Here is a 10,919-nt window from a genome sequence, read left to right as displayed (position 1 = left end):
GGAATTTGAAATTTAAGATTGTTGAGGTGGCAATTTGTTGGCTCCCAAAATTCCAGCATCCCATTGTCTATTATCGTCAATATTCTATAATTCGAAGGAATTTAAATGACTTGCGAGGTTTTTTTTTGTTGATCTCTTTGGACTGCCAGGTGATTTGAATTTTTCTAATGATTCCTCAGGAATTGCATGGCCCAAATATTACGATAAAAATGTCTTCTACCATTTACATGGCATCATGTATTGAAACAAAGGCTCTATACCAGGCAAAAGTTGACCGATTTTTAAACGTCGGATTCGTTCCTTACATCCGCCGTTTATACAATGACAACAAATGAATGAAGGTGATATGGATTTTTATTGTGCGCGAAATTTTTGAAAACGCAAATGATTTTTGTGGAATTTTTTTTATTTTGATTTTTTTAAAGGTATTTTAGGTTTTAGGTATTTAGAGTGATATATATTTGATCACCCTAAATACCTAAAACCTAAAATACCTAAAAAAATAAAAGTAAAAAAAATTCCACAAAAATCATTTGCGTTTTCAAAAATTTCGCGCACAATAAAAATCCATATCACCTTCATCCATTTGTGGTCATTGTAAAAACGGCGGATGTAAGGAACGAATCCAACGTTTAAAAATCGGTCAACTTTTGCCTGGTATAGAGCCTTTGATTGAAATCATGCCGAAAATGAGTAGGATTTTGGCGAATGTTCTTCGAAAGTCATCCCGTACATTTATTACGTCTGGATTATAAAATATGATTGTAAATGACATCAGCAGATTTAGGTGTTACAGTTGAGACCTACAATGGTGATAGAGATCACCGCGATGATATCATTACATATGATACGTACTCCGTCAAATGACATCATGTTATTTATGGTGGTACAAACAGTGCAGAAAACAATAAAAATTTACCAAAAGCAGAAAAGAATTTTTGAATTTATTGCTAGTCGTCAGACTATTCCAATTCCAATGCTTGTTGTTTTGTATGATTTAGAACTAACTCATACATGACTTAAAAGGCAAAGTGTTAAATGAAAAACAAACTGAAATAAACAAATGAAATTATATGTGATGAACTCCGTACGCAGACTAATTGTCCGGTTTTTAGCACATTTATATTTAGACTTCATCCGATTCAAATTCGGGATCTTTTCGCACCACTGACGCTTTACTAATGGATTCGTTATTGCATTGTCCGTTTGTATAGATTATTTAACGAAATGAGCCGCTAACATTTGACAGGGGAATAAATACAAATGTTTACATGTTAATACGTACCAGAGTGGTTGTGGTAAGGCTATGAAAGGACCAAAAGTAGTGTGATTGAGTGGACCAGCTGGTAAAACAGCTGAATCAAATGTAGACACAAATTTGGCTGACATTGCCTGTAGTAGTTTTCTGACGCAATATACCAGGAAGGTAATAGAATTATACGAAAATCTATAGCATTTCAGCTGTCTTAGCCCCCCAAGCGGGGACGTCAATTATGAACGCTCACTGTGTTCATTAAATAAATAAGTCAGCTGCCTATATATAGGTCACTAATGTGATAATCGAAAAAGGAACGATTCCAGTCTGTGTATTTACTATGTCGTCGCTATTTCCTACGAATTTACATTTTCATAAAAGAATATATTTTTTGCGCCTGACGATCATAATTCGACGCTTTTCGTCACTCACTCTAATGATGAAATGTGCGTTTTTTCGGCACTGCTCACACCAAAATGGCCACGTCCGAAAAAAGAACTTTTACGGCCGTTGATTGCGTTCGTAAAAGTAACTTTTTCGGACGCAAAAGATGATTCTTAGAATTTCAAAGTAATTTCAACGTTTATTCTCGCAAATTATAATACAGCGTACACAAAGTCAAGCATTTTGTTTACTTTTGGTAAATATTTATCGTGCAGTTGCTCAGTACTTTGATTTCCAGGTTACTGTTCCGTTTCGGTGCCACAGGAATGTTCAAGCACGATGCAACCGTTTGCGACTGCGACTGAATAACTGTTACTGTATGATTCACTGAATCCAATTGGCCAGTAACCGAATTCCCAGCAGCAACGTCGACCGAATCCATTTGTCGAATCACCGAATTGATTGGAGCAATTGCATGTACCGATCTGACCGAAGGAACTGTAATATCCAAATTGGTGCTGATTTTTCAGGTAAAAGGTTCCGAATTACTATCTCAGCCTCCATCTCAATATCGAAAAAGTCGTCTTCGGTCTCGGATCCGCTCATTTTGCTTTTTTTACGTAGCCTTGAGTCGACACTCAAAATTGAACTAGAATGTTCATGCGTCGTTTACGATTATTTGGTTTCTGTGCAACATTGATTTTTACATGACGGCCATTTTCCGTAGAGTGATTTTCATTTTTATTTAAATTTGTGTTTCGTCTCATTATGATCGTCAGGCGCAAAAAACGTAGTTTGTAACTCGTGATGGACGTGATGAAAGCAAAAATTTTCAGGACACGTCATAAGCTTACGACTAGTCCTGAAAAATTTCACTTTTCATCACTCGTAACGAAAAATACTATTTCATGCTAGCGTTTCGAAAATCCTTATTTTGTCCACTATGACGCGTTGTGAAAATGGTGTTTTGAAGTCATTCTGAGAGGCGCAATTTTAGGTGAGAAAATAATTATTTTCTACCCTAAAATGGCGGGCCATATTGTGTGAGAGAAAAATCATTTTGTCACCTAAAATGGATGAATAACAAAACACACTATCTATTATACTTTCTTCAAAGTGGACCAAAAAGCGGATTTTCGCAAAACGCAAGCATAAAAAACGTTGTGTTCCCCTTGGGGAGAAATAGGAAGTTCCACTTCGCTCTTGGTGAAATTTCCTATTTTCTTCACTTGGTTAACAAATAACTATTCTCACACTCGGTTGAATAAACAACTATTTCTTTACTCGTTTAATTCAATATCTGAATGTGATGTGTTATTTCAATACTTTTACTTCAAAATACGACTGAATTAAACCAAAGTTCTGAAAGAACATGTTAAGACAACTCTGAGTTGATCACGAAGGCGGTGACACACAAATTGCGTCAACGGCTGCGAAGTTTATATGAAAAGGGCAACTTACCAAAACAAAATTGCGAATTTTCCTAAAAAACATTTTCTTTAAGTTTATTTCACACACAATCTGTACTGAGTGCGTTCAACAATTTAACCTGTCGTAAACTGTTCTTTGAGAACCTTGACTTAAACTGCAATCCACTTAAGGAAAAATAGAGTGTTTTGAGGAACCAATACCCTTGACTCAATGTTAACAAGCGGCATTGACACAAGGTCGGGAATATTGTTTTTGGAGATGGCTACGACTCCTCAAAATACTCTATTTATTCGAAATCTTAGTGAAACAGTAAAGCATGGTAGGGGAACGTTCACAAATGATGTCAATGACAAAAAACCCTGGGTAACGTAAAATCTAGCGAAAGAAATAAGCGAACTTTCCTATCCTAAGATTTTACCGTTGAATGAAGAATGCGAAACACAACATTTTTACCTTTTCAACAGTCCACAATCACACGTGGAATTCATTAATAATTCATTAACCAAATTGTTGGAGATTTTTTTGTTCGGAAAATTATTAAAATGTAATATCAATAAATTTCGATGTTTATTCGAAATGGAATTATAAAGCGATACAGATTATTGATATTGTCCATTTAAACGAACTGAAATGGTCTAACTACACAGTAAATGTTGATGGCAAAATATGTTGATTTTATATTTAATTTATGCTAGTCGATTTACGTGTTTCTAAAATAAATTTTTGCACATTTAAAATCGATATTTTTCATAAATTACACTGTCATAATATGTTCCAAAAAACATCATCAATATCGCCTTCTATTCAAAACAGAAATTTTTACTTTATATTGAAACTGATAAGCTCTTACATCATTATATACAATACATTTTGTATATTTAAACATAATATACAATGAAACATAATTTTTCTCAGCTGTTTCTCCGCTCAACCTTTACAGTAGGTTTAGAAATGTTTTTCTAATGACACTCTACCCGACGAAATATCGAATGAAAAAATTCTTGCAAAATTTTATTTATAAGAAAAATGTAAATATCACCGATTATAATTTTAATTTATATTTTGAAACTTTGCAATAATCAACACCATCGATACTAACATAATTATATTTCGGTGGAGATTTATGGTCCTAAATATTTTCGATGTTTTTTTTTTTCGAAAGAGAAGAAAGAAAACAATCACGATCATCGTTGAATTCTATACATGTGCACAGGGTCGTAGCGATGGTGAGGTTAGAAGTAGCCGCAAATCCGCTGAGGAATCTTTTGAATTTTCTTACTGTGTCTGAAATTAAAGGCTAACTTGGCTTATTATCTTTGAAGTCTTTTAAAGTTGTTAAGGTAAATATTATTGGTAAAAGTATGAAGAATTTGATTAGGCACTATATGGCATGTGTTCTAAGAAATCCTGTAGCAGATAACTTTGTCTCCCGGTAATCAAGAATAGCTGCTACAGCTGTATCTTTTGTATGAGGCGCTACAGCCGTGGCAGCTATTCTAGATTATCTGTAGAAAAAGTTACCTGCTACAGGTAAGTTTTTCAACCTTTTTTGTCAGTGTAGTTCATATATATCGACGCTCATAAAAGGAACTTTGAACAGCGCGACATACCTTAGTTGGTTTATCTGGTATTCGAGTAGCCTCCGAGTTATAAAAGAATGTCTTTATTCAATGACTGACCAAAATCGAATGGAAATATGAAGAAAACGTAACTATAAAAAGATTACTTAATGGGACACTAAAATCTAAAGCGTTATTCATGGCTGATTTGGATTGTACACATCAACACATGTCCGTACAAATTCCTTCGGACATGGACGAAATCGGAGATCGACGTAATCAAAAGCTGCAAAGAACGATGGCAAAGAATGTTTTCAAAAGACTAACGAAACTTTCATTTTCCTGTTGGCTTGTTAGCTCACATGGATTCAGTTGCCTGTGCCGAAAAACGATTTCAAAGTCATACGAGATTTTCGTTTTACAATTGCTTTTCGAATAGTTTTGCTTCAACCGTGTACTTGAATCGAGTGATCAATTATGTTCGTTTGCTGCGAATTCAGTTGTGTTCCTCTTTGGTACAAACCCACATGTTTTAAAATAGAAGCTGTATCTGGATGGTTGTGAGGAATTCGAGTGAGAATGCGTTTTTTATGACGTCTGGTAGGGTGTTTGCTGAATTTGTGAGTTTTTGCCGAATTGTCTTAATTTTCAATTTTGTCTTTGTATTGCTGTGAATTTTCGCAGTTTGTATTTCTTTGCTGCATTGTGGTTGAATTTCTTAGTGGCTTTCCAAAATCACAAATTTCCATCAGTAGATGGCAAATTCCTATGTAAATTTTCAAAAAGCGTTCAATCGGAAGATTTACTACTGTCTTGTGTAAGAGGCTAGCGGAAGCAACTGAAGATGGTCAGTCCACTCTGACCTAGTACCGCCCCTAGTTCTCGAGGTCGAAACCGCTTTTTCTTCACTTTTTTGCCACTTTATGTGATGTGCTGGCAGGGGAATAACTATAGTATAGCACTGATAGGGCTATAGATCTGTTGTCATTCCGAAGAGTCTCCGAAGAGTCGGTTCTTGCAATCTGCGCCCCTGATCTTTTCGTCTCATGTTAAGCAAAGTTGGTGTTCAGATAATAGTTTGTGTTATAATGATAAATAATAAGTGAACCCAAAACCTATTACACTCTTCGGTCTATTTTCGGTCGTGTTAATTTGGTCAGTCTTTTTTCGCATAAATAAATAATTAACTTATGGTAACTTCTTCTTTGAAGCACAGGTCTATGTGCCACACTCTATGACTTGCAGGCAACTTCGCTCTTTATTATTTTGATTTTATTTCTATTGTGATTAGCCAGAGTAAATCGTGACCTTATGTTCCAATTTAAGGAACAGTTTTGACAAGTAGTATCGGAGCATTGGCGAAAAATGTTCAGTTTTATCTATCTATAAGTAAAAAGGTAAAAGTTAAAATTTCGAAATACGTAGGGTCATGGTATCAACAGACAACAGATCTGAGACAATGAGACCTTCCTTTTAACCAGGGTATAACTATCTCGGCCGTGTTAAACCAAAACACCGTGTCGCATTGTCTGTGTGCTTTGGTAAGCTTTCGAAAGTTTTGAACTGCTTTTGGATTAAATCTGAAAAATGGAATATTTAAGTGGAAGCTTAAATCTCTCAAAACCTCTTTGAAAGCAAAGACACGAGTCCGATACGGTGTTTTAGCTTAACACAGCAGCTACGGACAATACATTGGTAAATATGGCAGAAATGAAATATACCAACGCACTTCGAGCAAAAGTGATCATCGACAGCTGCCAAATAGAGTTCTATTTTGTATGAAACGGCTTTTTTACAGTTTTTTTTTAGAGTTGTGTGACACACTGTCAAGTTTCAGTGCCCTATTACCTATTAAGGTATTAGTGCTTGTAGTGAGTTGCACATACGGAAATACTGATAGGCACGCCCTGTAGTTCAGCTCTAGCTACGGCTCTGGATATGCATATATGTATGAATTTGAATTTCCATATAACTCATCACATATATCATCATTTTATTGAGCTAATATGCTGTACTGACCTTAACCATCTTTTGACAAATTACTGAGATCCAGCGACCCATCACAATATTTTTACTTTTTGTTAATTTCAAGGCTTTGAATTTAAAGAAAGACGAAATGTTGATTATAACTATTATTACCCAATTTCGTTTTTGGCATTAATATTCATTTTATTTTTACATCAAACCGTATGCTGCACATAGCAGTTATGTGGCATATTATAGATATGGATATATATATTACATTTGAATCGGTGCTCTCTCTGTGATTTGTGAAAATATGTACGATGAACGTTCACATTAGGTGCTAAGGTTTGGATGTTATGGGCCAGAATTATTCAAATGTAATCGTCTCGAATATCGTCATTGACTGGCACATGCGAAAGTTGACCACTACATCACAGCTTACCCGCTGCGAAAACTATTCTTTAGTTGACAAGTTTAGTTGAATACCTCGCTTTCGGCTCGGATAAACAAACTCTATTACACTTGTCGGAACGACAGTTATTGAGTTGCAGACAATTCCATCGTGGACATCAGACACATTCGGTGGCTCGAACTATGAAATGATCTGTTACAGCCTACAACAATCAAAAATGTGAACATAGCCATGGATGTTATGCTTAAACTGTAAACTGTTTTCTCGGATCGAGGTGGAATAAATAACGTCTGAGACGAAGTCGAGGATCTACAGTTTATAGCACCGACATCCATTATACTGTTTTATAATTCATTTAGCCGCAAATAGTTTTTTTTTCTGTCACAGTGCTGCGACAAAGTAAACTCTTTAATGCGTCATGAAGGGTGATAAAAAGTTACTTCAATTATTCAAGGCAATTATTAATTGATTGCTTCAAATAGTTTCATCGAAAAATAAGCGCTTCCAATTAGTGTGAATGAATGGAAATTATCAAAATTGTCGGATAATTAAATTGATTGCCAATTATTCGAAAAACCACGACAATGAAATGTACAGAAATGTGAATATTTTCTGCAGCATTCAGACCATGTCATTACAACCGAAAACCTTTCTTCTTCACAATTTAATTGTAGATTTATGCACCTCTGTCTAAAATATTTATTTTGACTATTTGAAAGTCAAAATAAACATTTAGGTCAGAGGTGCATACGTTCTTTTATCTGTCTAAAACGATAATCTTGATGTTACCTCTCGAAGGCTTTGTTTATCTCGATATATCTGTTCTCGGAAGAAAACAGCTACCTTTGTCATCAATGTTTATTTTGACGATTTGGATTATGTACATACCACGCCTTCGGCTCGTTCATACCACACTTTTATATAGAATACAAAATATAGTCCGAATAGATCGAATTTTGGGTTCCTAAAGTATGAGACCTGCGTGAATGCATCGAGAAACTCTTTATTTTAGTTACCAGCAATAATTAATGAATAACCATATAAAAAAGTGGGAAAAAATGATAAAATTTCGTCGATTAAGGGTAGACTTACACTAAAATCGCTTCCAGTCGCTGCAGTGAAACTTATCCAAGAATATTTTTTTATGGTAAGGTACTACAGTGGCTACGCTATCTTACCATACATACCATGTCACGGGCTTGTGTCACTGCTGGCGGTCAGGGACTTGGCAAAATCAACTATTTTTTCACCTACCTTTCATTGATATCACCAACAGGTCAACATGGATTTGGTGGTATGTTTACTCAAGATAAATAGATACAATACAATAGATACAATAGATAAATAGAACTAGATAAATAAGTTTTTTTTTCCAAAACTGTTTCACTCGACTAGTCGCAAAAAAACAAAACGATTTTGCCCCTCTTTGCCATACCCTCACTTCACAACATCGAGCGTCGACAACAAAATAAATTTCACCAAACGTAGTACTACGTTTTACTCGCAACAGTTCGGCGAATCGAATGAGCTATAACTCAATAACATCCTTGACCCTTGACCCTTGTCCCAAAGTGGTTGGAAGATTGCGCGATATCACTCTGAGAACATTTAAAAACAAGAGTTCTAGAAACCGTGGTATTCCTGGCTCATATCTCAACATTGTTGGTTTCGAACTGATGGCGTGAGTTATCCTCAAAGTTTAGGAATTTTTCTAGTAACTTTTTAAGAAAATTTCTATATCCCATGTTTCCCATGTTTTGTTTTTTTAAATATTGTCTCGTTTAGAGATATTAGACTTTTTCACAAAAACAAAGCAATTTTCCACTGTTTTTCAATCACATGTGATAAAGAAAAAATTGAAAAGCGAGAGAATTGGCACAGCAAGCTGGACTAAACTTATACACTCACAAAAAAAAAATTCAGATTATTACCTGTGACAGATAATCTTTCCACAGGTAATGTAATTTCTCATACAAAAACAGCATTACCTGTCACAGATAATGTGATTTTTATATGAAAAATTACGTTACCTGGGGACGGAACTGTCAACTTTTTTCTCAGTGTGTCAGGTGTTTTTCTCAGTGTCGAAAGTGACTTATTGCACAACTAGCGAAAACATGAAATTTGGTTTAGATTTCAAAAGCATGTAATAGCTATTTACATGACTAGGGATAAAAAGTTGAAAAGTAGAGTTTTCATGGGAATTTTGTTGATCCGAGGCGAAGCCGAGTTCAACAAACACACGAAAACGAGACTTTTCAACTTTTTTCCCGAGTTATTTAATGGATTTTACATGCTTTCCATTAGATAACTCGGAATAAAAGTTAAAAGTCGGCTTCGCCTCGGATCAACTCATGTTATGTGAATAAATATTGAACATGAGGTCCTGTGATCACCTCCCATATATTACTGCCAGGATTTTTTGTTTTTGTTTTCTAGTAGACCACTTGACCATATTCAAGCTGGTTCCAGGGTATATATACACCATAAAGGCATACGGAAATATGAATTTCAAACTGCGTTGAAGACATTATGTTTAATTGAAATTTCGCTACATTGAGTATAAATAATACAACTGGTCCAAACAACTAACACATGTGCTTATTCGGCAAGGCTTCGTTTGTGGCAACGATTATAATTATGTGTACCTATAATAGACCGATAAAGGTGAGGGAATTATGAATGAGCTAGTGTTGAAGAAAAAAACACTTATAGACGTTGCTCTAATTATACTCAAAAACAGAAAATAATTGGCAACTCGATATGGTTTTGGACCTATATTTGACTTATGTCACAGTCAGCTTTTGGTGCTAGACAGATCATTAGCAGAGTATTTAAGTTATACTAATTCATTTAGCCTTGACTGGCAAGGTCTATTTTTCAAAATTTGCTGAAATTTTCGGAATTTTGTTAACATTTTCCGAAATTTGCGACTCTTGGAAATTTGCACAATAAAAGGAATATTTCAGAAAAATCAATTTATAGTCAGTGTGGACAGGAGAGATGTTTTTATCTTAATTGATTCAATTTCATTGCTACCGTCTGACGCGTCTCACATACTTTTTAGGATTGCATTTTTACCTGTCCACTCTTTTATATGATGACGATGACATGTCATTTCAGGAGCTACAATGTTACTGCTGCATCGTGGAGCAGAGAGACGGTACATCCTAAATGACGATCGATTTCGACAAACCCATGTATATACACATCGAAATCAGTCGAGCCGAAAGACATTTTTTTTTCTCATCACTTTCCACATATCTGTTATAAATAAATGATGAAAACAACTTTCAATATGCCCATCAACAAGAAGAACAAAAATACATCATCTCAAATTATTCGTTATTGAACCAAAAAAACAAAAAGATAAAAAAAACGTCTCTCAATACGTATTTAAATGTTAGTATAATATAAATGTGACCTTGCTGCCGGACATATTAATTTTATAAAAGGGTCATAATATTATGACATCGTTCGATTGAACAATAACCGTTTTAGTCGGATTTTTAAACTTGAAAGGCTTATTAGACATAAATTGTTTTTTTTTTCTGTGTGTGTCTCTTGTACAAACACGTTGAACAATGACATTCCATATGTCGTCGCAACATTTTGTATCCAGATTTTGTGAGTAAAGTTGAATGCAAAAACAAGCTCATTTTATAATTAATTTTGGCTCGCAACCATACATGAAAAAGTAGCTGTTGAGTAATACTATAAAGATCGTAATGAATCATTATACGTATTTCAACTCGTCACCGATATAGGTGTAATTTCGGTACAACATGAACTTATATATATTTCTCACGATTGCAGCTTTCGCTTGAGAGTCTAATCATATGACGGCTTTTCTGCATCTTGTTAATTTCCTTATATTAATCAAAAACGTGAGGTAAAGTTAACTTAGTAGAAT

This window comes from Bradysia coprophila (genome assembly GCF_014529535.1).
Source record: "Bradysia coprophila strain Holo2 chromosome X unlocalized genomic scaffold, BU_Bcop_v1 contig_35, whole genome shotgun sequence".
Classification (NCBI taxonomy): Eukaryota; Metazoa; Arthropoda; class Insecta; order Diptera; family Sciaridae; genus Bradysia; species Bradysia coprophila.
The sequence above is the reverse complement of the archived record's forward strand: the minus strand, read 5'-3'. Positions refer to the sequence as shown.